Source organism: Pogoniulus pusillus, chromosome 20, assembly GCF_015220805.1.
Source record: "Pogoniulus pusillus isolate bPogPus1 chromosome 20, bPogPus1.pri, whole genome shotgun sequence".
Taxonomy (NCBI): Eukaryota; Metazoa; Chordata; class Aves; order Piciformes; family Lybiidae; genus Pogoniulus; species Pogoniulus pusillus.
In genome coordinates, this window is record NC_087283.1 from 5515840 (window position 1) to 5533285 (window position 17446).

At 41.1% G+C, this 17446-nt stretch overlaps 1 long non-coding RNA gene across 6 annotated transcripts in view; it reads right to left on the bottom strand.

Moving 5' to 3' along the window:
• LOC135184324 (uncharacterized) overlaps positions 1–17446 on the bottom strand; it is a 413331-nt gene that overhangs the window by 166620 nt on the left and 229265 nt on the right. Inside the window, exons 7-8 of one of the 6 annotated variants that reach the window (XR_010305977.1) lie at positions 11774–11869; positions 6677–7022 (exon numbers count right to left, since the gene is read on the bottom strand). The exons of 4 other annotated variants lie outside the window; for them this stretch is intronic. This is a non-coding gene — a long non-coding RNA (uncharacterized LOC135184324). Of the gene's footprint in view, positions 1–6676; positions 7023–11773; positions 11870–17446 lie in introns of those variants that run through there. One more of the 6 variants, XR_010305978.1, reaches the window with a different exon arrangement.

Genomic DNA, 17446 nt, shown 5'->3' on the forward strand with positions numbered 1-17446 from the left:
TTTGGGTTTGACAAGCCACACACACCTAACTGGGAATCCAAAGCAACGCAACGTAACCCTGAATGAGCAAAGAAAACCACTGCAAAGGAAGTTAAAGAGGCTTCCTCCTTCCCTATAAACTGTGGCACACAGAGCTGGATAGACTCTGAGTTCAAGAGTTGTTCCAGAGAGAAACAAAGCAGTATGTTACTGCATGTCTCCCCCAAAGTAGCTTTTTCACTTGCACCCTTTCACCAGGACAGGGCAGATGCAACTGGAAAGCCTGCCCTGAGATGACTCTGCCAGTTTCTATCTGTCCTGTAAGCCTCCACAGGTTTTAAGCCAAATGTTTTGTGAGAGATTAGTGTTGAAAAGAAACAAACACTTACTAAGCAGCTCCAGGTAACACCTTTCAAGGCAACACAGGGTGATTTCTTAAAGCCATATGCCCTGCACCTCATTTGCCTTGCACAAATCAGCTCTAAGCAGCTCATCCTTTATCTCCCAGTGCAGTGAGAGAAGTAAGGCAGGCATTTCTTCAGGGCAGTTCAGAACCTTTCTCTGCACAGCGACTAAAAGCTTCCTGGTACCACCTTTGGGTGAAAGAATCTGGTCAAACAGCAACTACTGTAGGGCCCTGGGCCCAGAGAGGATAATCACAGTAAGATGCAGACCTCTGTGAATGGTCATCAGCAGTGTAGCTGAGTGCTGAAGGGAAAATGTTATGCATCTAACCACAGACTCTGCCCAAAGAGCACACTACTCGTTTGTAAGAAAGAGTCCTAATAATGAAGGAGCTGAATAGCAATTGGAAACAACAACTTTCTCATGAAAACCACATAGAAGAAGATTTACTCTTCCCCAACAGTACCTGCCTAGTGTCTGCTGTCTAGAGAAAAAACATTTTAGGTTTTAGGCGTGTTTTCACACCATGATGGTTTAATTATTTTTCCCTGATCAGCAAAACATGTGTTTGGTTAATGACAAATGGCTAACAGCTTCACTCTAATAATCCATATATGAAAGTTGAGGTTACATCTTTCACTTAGTCAGAGAACTGCAGTTTCCTGCCCTGGTTCCCATTAGCAGCAGACTAATAAAGATGCCCTGCAGCACCAGCCACCCTGCTAAGTAACAAGGCTGAATTTCCACCCTCTTTTTCTAATGGAAGACTAGCAGGCATGTACCTCTGCTGTTTACCTACTTTACAGGTGTCCCACAGGACACAGAAATGTTTAATTTGCAGAGTATATGCACCTAAGTTATTATTCTAAACTTCAGTTTCATAGTTACTTAGATTTCATTTTTATCTGAGTGTATCATTCTTTATGCTTGCCTTTAGAAAACAGAAACCCAGCATGCCATGTTCTATTTAGAGCATTTGAAGGAAAGCACAGGTGCAGTGGAGAATGGATTCACCAGCTGAAATTCAAGTCTTTGCACTGACTGATTTACCACCACTGTCAGGAGCTAACAAAGAAAACACTGGCTCTTGGTCCAGAGTTGCACCTTTTAAAGATCACACAAAATTAGTATCTCTTCATTTCTTTGGACAAAACTGCTGTTTCCCCAAGGCCATATTTCAATCTATGTCCTACACATTTCCCAGGCCACAGGATATTGTCATGCAAATCTGACAGGCATGCCCCTTGGTGTGCCACATAGAAACTGTGCCCCATAATGTTGAGGATCAAATTCCACCACATACTACACAATTTTAGCCATTCTGACTTCACCAACAGCCAGCACTTCCAGGAGACAGAGCTCTCCTCCAGCCAAAAGACTCTCTCAAGAATGAGCTACCTGCTGCAGACAGCCTGGGGAAAAGTGCATCAACTCCTTCCCTCCTGGCATTTTAAATCGAATCACAGCAAAACTCTCAGCCACACATACCAGCAGTGCTATGAAGTCCTAAAGGATCATGTTTCAGGGTCAACTGCAGACAACACTGGTGAAACAAGTAAAATGGAAGAGCACCTCCCTATGAGCAGAGGCAAACAGAGCCAAATCTGATTACCTCTGCCATATAAAAGGCCTTAACCTTGCACAGTCCCCGGAGACTGTGGTGACATCACAGGCAGCTGGTGTAAGGGTACTCCTTTCCTTCAGCACAAAACAAGCGACCTCTCTTTTCTTCACCACGATCTCACTTTATTCTCTAGCTCCAAGGCTGCATTGTATCAAAGCAGAAGAACCATCTAAGCTTTCTCTGTCTGATGACTACCTTAGCATAAGAAGGAAACGTATGGGGTTTTATTTTAACTTCTATTTTGAACAACAGTCTTCCTGGTATAAACTCATCTGCCTGTGGTAACACTGAAATTCACTTAGATTAGATTAAACAAATAGTCAAGATCAACTATTACTAGGCACTTCAAGCCTGAGCAAGTAATCTCTTACTTAAATGAATCACTAGGTCATTTTAATCAGTTAAGTGGCTTAGCACAAGAATGCCTGCCGTTAGTTTTGGTTTCGGGAGCTTCTCTACCTGCATCGTCACTACGAAAACAATCCCTTCACTCCACCCAGTTATTAGGCCTTAATTGATCAAAATCCCTGAACCAGAAAGTGAACTTTCAGTGGGTGAGAAGCCCCTTTAAAAATTGAAGGATGACTCACGGTCTTAAACCTATGATAGGCAATTTTAATGAGACAGATGAAGGTTATTCAAAGCACTGAAAAGTACTCAGTGATTGCTGATGTATTATATTGGCGCTTTTCAAATAAAGATAAATAAATAGAACAAATATATTTGAAACACTATGGGCTTATTAATTCATGAGCTTCTTTATCTTACCATGGGGTAAACTGGAGCAGAGGTGTAAGGAATAATCTCAGCTTCTGTTATTAAACTGTCTAGAAGTGGAAATGTCCCAGAGGAGTGTACTTCATTCCCCACACAAATTTATATGTACTCATCTTGTGTGGGATGTGTTCAAGGCCTCCCTATCTCTGTACACAATGGGATGTTTGCACAACTGTGGACTGTCCTCTTCCTAATCCAAGTCATCTTGTTTGTGTGTCCCTTAAACCTGTAAAGGTCTTTGCTCCATCTGGGAGAAGTGGTGGAGAAAGGGACAAAAAGGAGCTCCAGAATGAAAACCACCAGGTAAGGTATGAAACAAACGAAACATGAATATATCAAGAATAGCATGGTATGGCAGGGAACAGCAAGAGAATGCACCCTTCTCCCTTTCTCTGGAGAGTTTCACAAAGAGGTTTTTCTTTTGTCCCCCCATTTTTAGCTCTGAAAGAGCCAAGAAACTGGAAGTCATCCATCCTAAGACAGAACACTATGAAAAACAGAGCCGAGAAAGGTGTGCATTACAATATCAGATACACATTTACAGCTTCCTTTGGGGATGGTAGGTCATAAGGGCCTCTAAGGAACGTGCATTAAAAAAATATATAAGATTTCCCTTCCTCAACCCTTAACTAAGGTTTCACAATTGCTACCCTCAGTGATGACAGCACATTCAAGGTGCACAAAGGCGGTCGCAGGGGGATGAATCTCTGCAGGAGTATGGCCACTGATATCTGAGACAACAGAAAAGGTTCTAGAAATAGATTTTAGGAACTGGACTATTTTCAATGCAAAAAATGCATCAAGGAGGAAAAGTACAGCAGAATGACCTGAGATGCCTGTCAAATAATTCTAAGAAAGATTTGATAGATGTTTCTGATTTCTGCATGGCCTCAGTCAGGACACTTCCTTCACCCCATTTTCCATCATTAAAACCAAGGAAAAGGCATAACACAAGTGCAAAGAATTCTTCAGTTGTTGGAGCTGGTTAGGTCTGAAATTTTTCCTTTTCAGAAAGAAGTGAGCTGTGAAAAAGCTTAAAAAGAAGGTTATATTTTAATCACATGTAAAAAAAAGAATAAGGCAGGCAGGCTATCTATTCAGTGGGAATCCAACAAAAAACCAATTGTCTTACGAGGGCAATTGGAAATCAAAGTGAATGAGTATTTATAGCAAGAACTGTTTAAAACAACAAACTGAAACTGCAGCACCAACTACTTCACAAAGTCATATTCTTGAAGAAGGGGAAGGAAAAAAAAAAGATCAAAGATCTGCAGGCAGCCAGCTCTGCATACAAGTGGCTTTATCAGCTCTTGGCTGTGTTAAAGAGAGTCAGGCATCCTGAAAGAGAAAACATTTAATGAGGGGATGAACAACACTTTCTTGGCCTTAATTATAAGGATAGGGCTAAGCAACAATAATTGCAGGATAAATTATTGTCAAGAGATATTTCCAAACAACAACAAAAACCCCATGTCATTATCAAACAATTATTTTAAGTCTCATTTACATATAAAAAAGAATAAATGGAATAGTCCTCTTTTTCTTTTCCATTTGTGGGGGTGGTGGAAATTTTCAGGGTGGTGCATGGGAATTAGATGCACTACACCCAATATTGCTAATGACAGATTAATTCTCTGCAGATCACTCTGGGAATGGTACATTTGTATCCGAGGGCAGAATTCAACCCAAGAAAAACTAGAATCTCTGTGATGTGCCCCTGAAGAATCACACATATTTAATAACAGGAGCAGAAGAGCAACTTCCTCACAAAGTATCTTTCAAACTAAACGGCAGGAAAGTTCCATTTAGGACACAAAGAATTAAGCTTTAGGTGTAGTAAAGTAGAAGTGCACATAAGCAACTCAGACCTTATCAGATGAGCCTTTTAAAAGCTCACATGAAAGAAGTGAGATGTATACAGTAGCCTTGAGTCAAACAGGATTTCAGGAGCCAACAAGTGTATGTCATACGAATGGAGACAAAATGAGATCATGGTAGTTGCTCTCAGGCATTTATCTCAACACTACTTTGTGCTTGCAGATCCCAAGCAGTGGAAGACCAGGAGGTTTTTGGCATTATAAGTGGTGCAGAGCCAGGTCATCTACTTTCCCACATTAGCAAAGGCAGCAAAGTTCCAGGCAGATCTTCAAAACTGCTCCTGCTTAGCTATTAAAATAAACAGCTGCATTTCCAAAAGAGCTCAGAAGAATATTAGTTGCCATTGGGTTCTGAAGTATGTTTTTGTTGTTGTTGGGTTTTTTAAATCCAGCTGCTTAAATTTGCCTTTACCAACTAATGATTCTGTGTGGCTAAGCCAAAGACTTGATGAAAAGATGGACTTTTCACAGAATTTGGGGGTGTGGGGGGAAGTACATCCCTGCAAATATGATCCCATAAAACTGTGTTATCTCTCAAAACACTCCTCATACCAAAGAACTTGTTGCTTTGGAAATATGCAACCTTTCTGTCATATGTACACAAGAGAAATTAAATATATGCTACGGTTGTGAGTACAGCACCTACAAGGAAATGAAATAAAATGAAGTGATGGTATTTTAATGTCTTTCCTGTATGCAGATATTTTGGCAAGTGACTTACCCCCAAACAGCGATGATCCGTTATGCTCAGAGCAGCCTAGCATATTATCATATGAATATACACAATAAGAAATCTCATTTCTTCACCAAAAAAAATAAAGGAAGAAAGAATTAAATAAAGCTGGGTGCCACCAACGCTTTTTCTTTAGTTTCATCCAGACAATAGGGGCAGTGATAAGTACCATTGTTCAAGGAGGGCTTACTTATTTTTGCCTTTTTTCAGATTTCTCAAACTGCTTGAAACATCCAACACATTTTTCCAGAAAACAGGAGTTCATCAACGCCTTTGCTCCTGCTATCATAAAATTGTGACAGTGACAGCACAATGGGGGCAGCACAGGCTCTCTTTCATGCCTATTCTATCAGATACTAGAGCTATAAAACCTGATTTTCAAATAGGATAAAAACAAACATAGTTTAGATATTTCAGCCCTTGGCTTCAAAACAGCAAAATCCATTGTATAAATGAGACAAGTAGTTTTCAGATGTACTTCAGAGATATTTTGATGTCTGCAAGAATCTACACAGAAATATGATGGATTAGAATCCAAAGGCTTACATTTGCTATATTTAAGTATATTTGATTTAGAAGAAAGGGTCCATTAAATTGAAAACCTTCTCAACCATATGGTTCCAGCTCACAGTACACAGTGTAGAAGGTGTAAACAACTGAGAAAAAAAGTCCTAAGATTCTATAAATGCATATGCAGTTACAAGGTGATAAGGCACAGACAGCTTAATCAAAAGTTCTAGCCAAATCAGTGGGATGTGATTCAGATTCTAGATGCTAACTAACTTAAGACTGGAATTATTTTAGTGACAAGGACAGAATGAAAACCTATTTCTTCCTACTACTCTGCTTACTGACGTGAGCCAGCACAATAGCTGCTTCATTTCTACTTTTATTGTGCCTATTGTAAATTAAAGCCTTGGCTCTCAAAATACAGAGAAAAGCACAGTTCTTATTTCAAAAGCTCCCTCTAGCTTTTCCTAACTGTTTGTTACCAGGCTTTTCCTGATGAACTGCTAGAAAAAGCAGCTTAGAGTCAAAGGTGGTCTCATCAGTCTTAGAGAAACACAAGCACATATTGTATAACCAGCTTCTAGTAGGTTTTTAATTTGTAAAAGCCACACAGTTAAGACATTAAACCCCCACCCCCTTCTTTTGATTCAAGATCAAAGAGACTTTTAGAAAAGTGACATAACCCTTAGATGTCCCAGAAAACCACAGTTGCCACAATTAACCAGCTTCAGTCTCCAAGCCTCATGCACACAGAGGAGCTGGGACAGCACGTTCAGAGCAGCAAGGCTTTATTGCAGTTGTGGGTACACTTGGAATAAACAAGCACAGGTCAAGCTCCCCACAGCTTCGTTCTAGCCTATGACAACCAGGGGCAGACGGTCAAAAGGAGACTGAAACAACCAGTCTGGGACTGCATCACCAGGTCTTCAAGGCTGTGTAAATCAGCACAGCTCTACTGAACTTGCTGTGGTCTCCCAGATTCATACCAGCAAGCATTCGATCAATCAGTTCCAAACTTGGTGGAGGCCAATGACACTGCATAGGTGAAACACTCAGATGCATGTGATACAGATGCTTCCTTTCATCCAGGGATAAAATAAAGAATCTGGTGGCTGTCCTGAAGTACGAGACAACAGAAGCAGAAATAAATACAAGAAAATTACTTAGGTACTATAGAAAGAGAAATTCAGGAGATTGGAAGTTAGAGGGTATCCCAATATACTCTCATCCAGAAGACTGTATCAGAAACTGTGCATGCAATGTCTTCTAATAAATTCTGATCTAAGATGGCTGAACAAGGTACTAAGTTTCACAGATGTCTAAGGTCCACTCATCTGTACCATAAAACTGTTACAGGAGAAAGGAATACCACCACATGTATTCCAGAAAGGTGAAATGAAAGTCATCAAATGTATATGGTACATAAGGAAGGTAAACAGATGAAGATGGAAAGTAATCTTCCATGAACACAGATAACTCCTATGAGAGAAAGATGATGCTTTAAAATTACTTTCACTTGAAAAGCAAAAGTTAGCATCTGTCACAGATGTGTTTAAAACATGATGGATGGATTTAGTTGCAACAGTAGCATGTCTGCAGAACATAACAAGACACAGCAAGTGTGGCAGAATTGTGCAATACAAATGCACACCTAACATTGCCTGGAGCTTCAGGGCTGCACTGTTACAACTGCTGCTCCCAGGTACCCAGGCTGAATCTCAGCACATGCACCCAGGGAGGCAACACGAGTGAGTATGCATCGTGGAGATCATTTCTGACATTGTCAATGCAAACTGGAGAGGAGCCTCTCTCCTACTGATAAGTCTTTTTTATCTTTAGCAACAGAGCACATGATTTAGAGCATGAACACCAAAGTCCAGTTCCATTTTTATGGGCCTATAAATAGGAATGGTTATGGCTACTTAGAAAGCATTTACATAATCTCCTACAGTATGACTCTGGTCTTGCCCATACAATCCTCACTGCAGATACCGGATCAAATAAAGACATAGGAATTCCAGCAGGCCCTTCTGCCCACTTCACCACCACCCAAGGTGTGGGGTAGAAACACAGATATCTTTACAAGTGTATGGAAGTGCAGGGGAATGTCAGTCATTTTGCAGATTATCATCAGAGGAGCTATGGCCCACATCTTGTGAAATGTTGATCATGATAAACAGAAAATCATGCACAATCCTCTCTATTTTTGAAAAGATATTTTAACCTCATTCTATCTTTATGTACATTTTGAGAGATCTAAGATTTGTAGCATTAAAGTACTTGATGGACTGCAGGAAGGGATAAAAAGACATATAAGTTTTAAAAAAAGCAATAATACAACTCTATAAGTTTTAAACAACAACTATATAAGTTTTAAAAATGACAGGAGAACTCAGGATGTCACTAAGGGCACACCAGAACAAACTACTGGTTTCTCAGAGTTTTCTAACATCAAAGGATTAAAGAAGAAAACCAAAGTCTTCTATAAACTCAAGTAAATGTACAGACAATGTCAAAGCTATTTGGTCACAAATTGGAGCCATCATTTTCACTTTAAAGGCTTGCACAAGAAGTTACTCTGCATTGGAACTGTCACAAAAAATGAGGACAAAAAATGAATGGGACAAGGGAAATATGGACTTATGGTTCTGAAACAATGTAAAGTGCTAGGTAGAAGCAATATTTATATGAGACACCAAAACGCTAAAGACTTTACTGCTGCCCATCACTGACTGTGATATATGGGCTAAAGTTGCCACACATACAGAAGGACAAATCTGAATTGGATTGTCCTCTGCAGAATGAAACTGTTTGCTCATTACAGGAAATCATAGCTTCTTTGTATCACAGGAGTGATCTCAAACTCATCTTTTCTCAGTGTTCCTGCTCATACATGTGGCAATTCATGGGCACAGGAGAGGGTCCTTCACCTAAGAGAGCTAGTAATACAGTACAACTTAGGAAATCACTGTGTTCGTATTCAGCAGTATGCCGAGAACTGAAACCGAGCAGTGACAGACCAACTGAAGCAGTCTCACAGCTGAGACAGCCTCATTTTTTCTTGATGTTGTAAGTTGTTCTAACTAGAAACTTGTAGAAAGACCACCTACCAGCCCAAATTCAGTGGCCTGACTTAGAAACAGCTCTCTGAGACCCCTAGATGAGCCACATTCAGACCTCCAGCTTCTTGAATATGATCTGTAGCAGCAACCTCCATACATGTCTCTCATTCTTCATTGTAGTCATAGCATATTACATGAGTTTGTCCCAAGATGGGCCCATTAGTATTTCAATTATTACAATAACTCATAATAATGAAGAGAGCAAAAGCTCTGAAGTGAGGAGATGGAAGAGGATGCTTCATCTCTGAGTTCAACAGAACTGACACGTAAGGAACCATTGGCAGGTTTAACTAGCCATGAATTTATGCCACCTGACACCAAAACTCAGTCTCAAACCCATTTGTACACACACAAATATCCAGCAAGCTCTTTCTGAACTAGAAAAAGCAGTGAATCCATTTAGCTGACTGTGCTCCTTCCAAGCCTCCCAGCATTGGCCTTTTAATGTATTCCCCTCTAAAAACATTTGTTGCATGTACATGTTTCCATTTTCCTTGAGATTTCAAAAGAGTTGGCATTGTTAACTTAGAATATTGCTAGTTAATTGTTGGCAAGAAAAGACAAATTATGAGCAGGGGAACTGTTCTGGGAGGATTTAGTGTATTTGAATAATTTAGACCCCTGCCGCTAACATGACAGGATTGTTTTTCTCTCGCAGTAGCCCGCTGCTACAAGAATTAAAACTGTCGTGGCAGGCTATGGCTTTGGCTAGGCCTTAGTAATGAGCTTTATCAGTCAATAAATGATTTTATGCAGCAAATTAAACTGTAAATTTGGTTTAGGTGGTAAATATTTAGAGAATAAAGATATCCAGCTAATGAGGAGGACTGAGCAGGGAAAAAAATGTAATGCAAATGTCAATCCCTTAAATCTTAGGTAGACGAAAGCTTTGCAGAAAGTTTACTGCTATTGCCTTCTCTTTTTTCACCTTTTGGGGTTTTGCCTTTGGGAAGAGCCAGGGAACACTGCCTCAACTGTATTTACAGATGCTAGAGAAGGAGGGAAAGACTTTTGTGCATATTGTGCAAGCCACAATTTCATACAAACATGTGGCTGTGGGGCCCTGAAGCATCAAATGGCCTCACGTTGAGAATCTTGTGCAAGAGAGATGCCGTACGTGTTGGACTCACAGTGGACAAGCACATCAACTTTCGTATGAGGTGAATTCCCAAGAGCAAGTGGAACGATTCCACCTTGCTCCTGGCTCTCCTCTAAACATAGCTTACATGAAAAGATCTGTTTGGTCCTCAGTTGTAGCAAGAGAAAGCAGCAGCAATTAACAGAGCCAAACAGCCTAAAACATTTCCCTTTCAAATAAGAGACTACTTCTGACAAGATGACCTTTCAGCTCTCAGGCTTACCTCTCCCTTGTGGCTCAGCCAAATCCCTCATTGCTCTGTGGCCCACCCTTGAGGGCACATACATGGAAAAGGGATTCTGAGAACATCAATCAATGAACAGGAGGAATATGGCTTTAAAAGGCACATCTGGATTAACATGGATGAAAGTGCCCTGAACAAATAAGTTCCATTTGTTCAAAGGTCAGGTGATTAGCAATATGCTGTTCAACAGCAGACAGGGAAACCATCTACCAAAAAGCTGGTTTCCAAGATGAGTCCTTGACTTCCAGCTATGCTCCAAGGACTATTCTTTCTCCAGGGAAGATCTGGAAAACTTACTAATCTTGGCAAGGGCAGTTATTAGCAAGATGAAAATTTAGCATTCAAATTCTTTACTCTGGCCAAAAAGTAAGCATTCAGAGAAAAAAAGTATGGGGAAAAAAATGTCAGTCAGCTCCATAAAGAATTGATGGAACTCATCCTAAAGCTAGGACTGTTGATTTGCTGTTCTTTATCAGTTCCTAACAGTAGTAGTAATTTTTTAATTATTATTATTTCTGCTGGATCTGTTATTCTGCACTTTCTGTCAAGGGAAATATAGGCACCCCCTGATAGAATCCATGAAACAATGACTTTATTTATGCCTTCCAGGTGACACTGCCAGATGGTAAAATCTCATGCATACAAAGCCAGAAGTGTCTGTAGGGCTAGCACAGAATCTACTCCAAGACAGGGAAACCATCTCCTTTTGTGAGAATCACAGGGCAACCAAGAAACAATGGCAGAAACTCTACTTTGAGATGGTTCCAGACTCAGACACCATGCAGTTCACATTGAGAACATGCAGAGAAACCAACTACAGCAGAGCCCTTAGGTGCGTCCCTGCACTGAGGAAGCTCCTTGCTGGTGCTCAGCTCAAGGTTAGCCATAACACTTTAGAAGGCAGTCAGTAAGGCACAGAGTAAAGTTTTTCTACTGAAGCCATCAACTGCAAAAGGGTTTAAAGCAAAGTTTGAAAAGGACATGGTTACATATTGAAAGGAAATTGAGCAACAGAATATCCTAGTAAAACTTGGTTGGACCCACACATTGCAGGCTCCAAACAATATACTATTAAGTGCAATAAATCCAAACAGCACCCTGGAGGTTTGTTTGGAAGATCAGAATATATATTGTGAATATAGTATGGATGGCTGGTTTTAACATGAAATCTATTCAACTGCAAGCTGTTGATGTTAACTGTTTCTTGAAAGACCCAATATACTAATGCAGGTTATTTGCATGGCAGAGAATGAAACTTCAAGTATCACCTTCTCCATGCCTTTCTTTGATTAGATTGGCTCAGTTTAATTACTAAATTCTGTTAAAGGACTTTCGGCACAGATGTAATTTCATGCAGGTGTTACCTGGTGTAATGAAACCAGATGTTTCTGTGGAGTAGGGCTCCCTCATTGGAAATGTGTGTGCTGCAAGGGCCTGATTTGTATATCCATCAGTTCAAACTGAAAAAAACAAAACACAAGAGTGGTTGGGGGTGTTAAGCAAGATCAGATTTTGAGTATAGAATGGGTAGTGCCACCTGTTGTCTTCTGTTACATACAGAAGTGTTTAATTTGTATATAACTTTACTTTTAAATATCTTCCCCTATTGTTCCTACTTTGATTAACCCAGCAGGCTGGTTTCTTTTGCAAAGCATTTAGGAGCTTGATGTGCAGAAGCATGGGCTCATGCATGGAAAAGGCATGGCTGATCTTCAGTGAATACAATCTTCTTATTGAAAAGTACATTTTATCCTCACGTTCTTTATACAGTCACAGAATCATAAAAAATATCCATTTGGAAGAGACCTCAAAGATGATCCAGTCCAACCTTTGACTCAGTTTAGGATCAGTCCTAAACCACTACCTGAAGGGAGGTTGTAGCCAGGTGGGGGATAGTCTCTTCTCCCCAGCAACCAGCAACAGAACAAGGGGACACACAGACTCAAGTTGTGCCGAGGAAAGTCTAGGCTGGATGTTAGGAGGAAGTTCTTCCCAGAGAGAGTGATTGACATTGGAATGGGCTGCCCAGGGAGGTGGTAGAGTCACCATCCCTGGAGGTGTTCAAGAAAAGACTGGATGAGGCATTCAGTGCCATGGTCTAGATGACTGGCTAGGGCTGGGTGCTAGGTTGGACTGGATGAGCTTGGAGGTCTCTTCCAACCTGGTTGATTCTATGATTCTATGATTCATGCCCGGACATGTTGTCCCCCCTAAAGTGTGTTGCCCTGCCTATACTTGGGGTAAACAAGTTAAGGGGGACAATGGGACACAATAGCCTTGGTGCCTTCCACTCTGGGCTGCCTCCTCGAAGGTTGAAGTAAACACGTTACATAAGCTCACGCACCTAGGGTGGAGAATCCACCCTAGCCCTCTCCTTATTTGGGGGTACCTGACCCTTGGACTGCACCTTATTTGGTGTGTTTTGGCCTGTTGCCAAGCCCTCATTGGACAGAATTGTGGCCCACGGGCCATCAATCGCGGGGTCAAAACTCATAAAAGGGGACAATACAGCGTCCCTGCTACCTACCTACCTACCTCTCTACCTTGCATCTTGCCTCTCGCTCCTGGCCACCCTCTACCACTCATCTGCTGCTCCTAGCCGCTTCTAGCCGCTTTCGGGGACCACCGCCGCTGCATGACTATGGCCCACGGCACCAGCCCAGGGAAGCTGACTAAGGCGCTCCTGGCCAGCCGCCGCTCCAGCCGCCGTTCCCAGCTTGACTGTGCCCCTGGAAGCTCCAGACAGCGTGCCTCAATAACCCCTGAATTATTCAAACCCATGATATTTGGGACCATCAAAACTGACTCCAGCCAGTGAGTAACTGAGAAACCCGATTTAAGCCAGCATAAACTCTCAATAGCTTACCTGTGGCACTTTCATGCCACAGACTCCCTTCCTAAATCCTTTCAAACCTTTGCTAAATTCCCAATTTGCTGTACACAGACATTCTGTAATATAATCTCGGAACTGCATACAAAGAACTTGTGTGGGGTAGCTGTAAATAAGTTTGGGGGGGGGGATTCCTTGTGTATATGATATTAAATTATTTAAACCCTTTTAAAATTCGGCCTCATATTTCATTCCCCCAAAACCCAGACGAACTTCTCCACGACAATGGCATCTAAGTTCTGGAGTAGTTCTGTAACACCCTAGTGTTGAGTTGTTTTTCTGATTAACCCAGTTCACCAAACACACCATCATCAGAGAATTTGTTATGCAGCAGACAGCACCATTGGAGTCCGGGGAGAAAATCCTCACCACCACGTAGAGGGTAAAAGCAGGGCAATTCAAACAGAAAGTCCTTGCCTGTTTGAAACTGCCACAAAAGGGCTGTGATGAGACACTCACATTTCAACCCAAAAGGAGCAAACCCAGCCCCAGATGGCAGGGTAAAGTGACTTCAATTGGCAGTTCCAACAAGAGCCTGAGTCAGAATCTCTTCGTATTTCTCCCCATTGTTCTGTCAAGCCCTGATGCTAGACAGATGACACCATCCCAACCCCAGGACTCAAACTCATGGGACTGCAAAGCTCCCGACGAAGAAGAACGAAGGGCCCATGGGCATTAACAGAAAGCTCACAACTAACAGCTAACAAGCAGTGGCACAGAAGGCTTGCCAACCGGACAGCTCAAAGCTCATTCTTTGGGCTAGTTCTTTTAATAGAAATAAATAATCAGAGAAGATAAAAATATTCATAAATTATGCTGCCCTTCCCTCCTTTTACATCTGTACTCTCACACTAAGCTTTAATCCTTTTGGAAAGTGCAGCTGCATTTGGTGAGCACATGAATGTGAGTTTGCAAGGTGAGGTCCTGAATGGCAGGACGTCACCGAGCGAACGGGGAGATGGCACAAGCACCCATGAGTGCACATGTGTGCACACACACAGGCATTTCACATTCACAGCCTCCAAATCTCTGCCTTTAAAATTGCCTCTTTGAACAAATTCATTGTCATTTTGTGTTGTTTTCAGGTTTATTTAGGGGGGTGAGGAAAGGGAAGATACAGGCTAGTCAACTAAACTACTGTCTGCCCTCATTATTTCAATTCAGGGACTGACAGTACAAGACTTAATATTACAATAAAGCAAAACTGGTGTCAGCAAAAAAAAAAGTTTCGATGACACACTGATGTGGAACACTATGATACACTGGTAAAAACTATGTGAAAACCAGAAACACATAAGACTGCAATTTAATCTTTTTATTTGAAATATAAATATTGTTACTATCAAGCTTGACAGTATAGAAAATGTGTGCCCTGCAGCCTTCTGACAAAACAAAATTTATATTTAAAACTTCCTGAAATAATGCCTTTCATATGTGGAGTTTTGTCACATTGCAGCGGCTCTGAGCCTACCTTATGGTCCTGCACCTTTAATTATTTTATGCCTAGAAGACACATTTTAAATAGAAGAGGCGGGTTACAAGAGTTTTGACAGCTGTGGATGATTAAAATACTGACAACATGCACTATATAAAATTCCCTGAGGTTTCAGCTGGGTACTCACACGAAAGTTAGCGATTAGATTCCCTTCCCCCCTGCCAAATCTCACCACTATGAGATGTTCGTACCACTGGCCCATTACCCCACCTCTTTAGGCAATGAAAACCTTTTTTCTTCCTTTTTTTTTTTTTAATATCTCAAGGCCACATATTTGAAAATTGGTCAACAAATTTGATTTAGTAATCTATTCCTGTTTAACAAATATGCAGCCAGGTTTCACGACCAGCTGTTCTGTATCATTGCGGGGATGGAGGGAAGGGAAATCATTTAAACCAGATGAATGGGTTTGGGTTTTGCTTTTGCCCACTACCCCTTTTACAAGAGTGTTACAGCTTGTGTTAATTTTCTGGCCTCTTGACCTACATGTTTGGGTTGTGCAAAATATTATATTATGAGGGGAAAAGAGTGCTCCCCAGTTCAGGAAAACACTGAAGTACATTCTTAGCCTTAACTCTGCTTCTTAGCCTTAACTCTGCTAGCTGCCTCCTGACTTTATACACTTGAGTGAGGAACATTTATGCACTTTGGTTAAAATGGGAGTCCAGCCTTTGAGTTCTTCAAATGAGAAGCTGCTTACAAAATAACATTAATTACACTGATTGAGTTACAGCTACAACTATGTCACTCTGTCCCTCCCTTTCTTACACTACTGGCTAAGGAGACAAAGAAATTCTAGAAGCAGCAAATCACCTCTGAAAATATATGACCAACTGCAGTCAGACTATCTGGATGTGGGTCATAACTTACTGTCCATTTTCATAATCTTTAATTCATTTTAATTTGCTTAGACTTTTCAATGTGCAAGAAAAGGCAGAGAGGGAAATCTTATCACCCAAAGAGCGGACTTATTATTTGGATGTTCCTTTCAGCCCCAGAAGAGAGGTTTGCGAAAAGGCAAAAATGGATTTGGGATAAACCAGTTTCCACACTGATGGTGGGAAAGCATGTCCTCCTTCAGTCTCATGAAACTCCCTGGCAGAGGTGAAGTTTAAGGATAGATGGGAAGGAAGAAATTCAGTGCTCTAAATAAAGCAGAAATGATCCAGAGATACTTGCAAGCCAGAATGCAAAGGCAACATCAAGGCTGATGAAAATGCAGAAAGACACTCCCAACTACCAAACAGCTTTAGGGGAAGGGGGTGCAAAATCTCATAGGTTCAACTCAAATACTTCTAACTCTGCTAAATCTTTCTGGTTCCATGAAAATAAATATACTTTTTGATAGCAAACATAATACCTATTTGCCAAGAGGCAACTGAAGGAATATGATGGGAATTCAGGCTTTTAATTTGTGTAATAGGACACAGGCACACATACATATATATAAAAAAATATTTTTTAATACAATAGCAACTCCCCTGTTGACTTCCATTCCTGAATCCTGCCAGTGACACCTTGCTTTACTATCCATGTGTTCACCCTACCACCATCCTCACCACAGCAAGCCCTGGATGAGCCAGTTCATCTGCCACCTGCCTTCTCAGAAACTGTTGAACCTCCAGCCAGAAGACCAGCTCTGTGGCACACACAGGATAGAGCACACCCACCCCATAATTTTGATGCAGCTTTCCATACCATTATTGAAGAACTGTGTGTTTTGCCATTCAGGGAATCTCTGTCAGGAGAGCTGTGTAAGCTTTTTGTTTCTCCCAGAGCAGCAGAGACTTTGTTGTGCACAAAGCTGAAGGAGTTGTTCAGTTTTCAAGTGTCCACTTCCCCATAACTCAGGCATTATCCTTGCAACTCTGAAATCTCTTTTTCACTAATGATTATGTACCTGATTTTGATAGTAGAGCTGTGTGATTATGTACCTAATTTTGATTGTACAGCTGTGTAGATTTAATAACTGTGGTATTTAGATGGGGACAGGACAGAGTTCTCCTCTTCACCATGCAGTGCAAGTTACTGAAGGAGAAGTAAAACTGCAGAAATGGGAACGAAAAATATTTGATTAAAGAAGTACAAGGACATAATAAGAATCTACCAAATGCTCCTATTCTGTTTGACCCAGGTACCACACTCCTCTTAATCTTGAATATTTGTAAACAGAATGTTGGATATTATTTTCATTTTCTATTAGAAATAAGGACTTTTCCTTCCTTGAAAAATCAGAAATCTACCAGTTGCACACTGCAGGAACAAGCTGTAACAACAGAACTTCATGCCACAATACTTCACTTCCCAGGGAAACATGACTTACAGCAAAGTGTATTTGGAATATAATGCCTGTAAACAAGCGCCTTCAGCTATGTGCCTTGAGGATTTCAAAGTGCAGAGAAGTAAACAGAGCCTTCTCCCTTCCTATTCTTTCACATAAAAAAAAAAAAATCTAAAAAGTAAAAATTATGTAGGTTTTTGGAGTGGCAGTGGCCATGGACACTGAAGTCATCCAGGGTTTAACCTTTGAGCCAGTGAGAACTAAGCCACAGATTCAGTGCTAAGGAGCCAGTTGTGCAAAAGACAGGCAGCTACACACCATTATGTTGTCTATAGTGTGCTGGAAAATGTCTAAGTGGGGCAGCTGGGTGC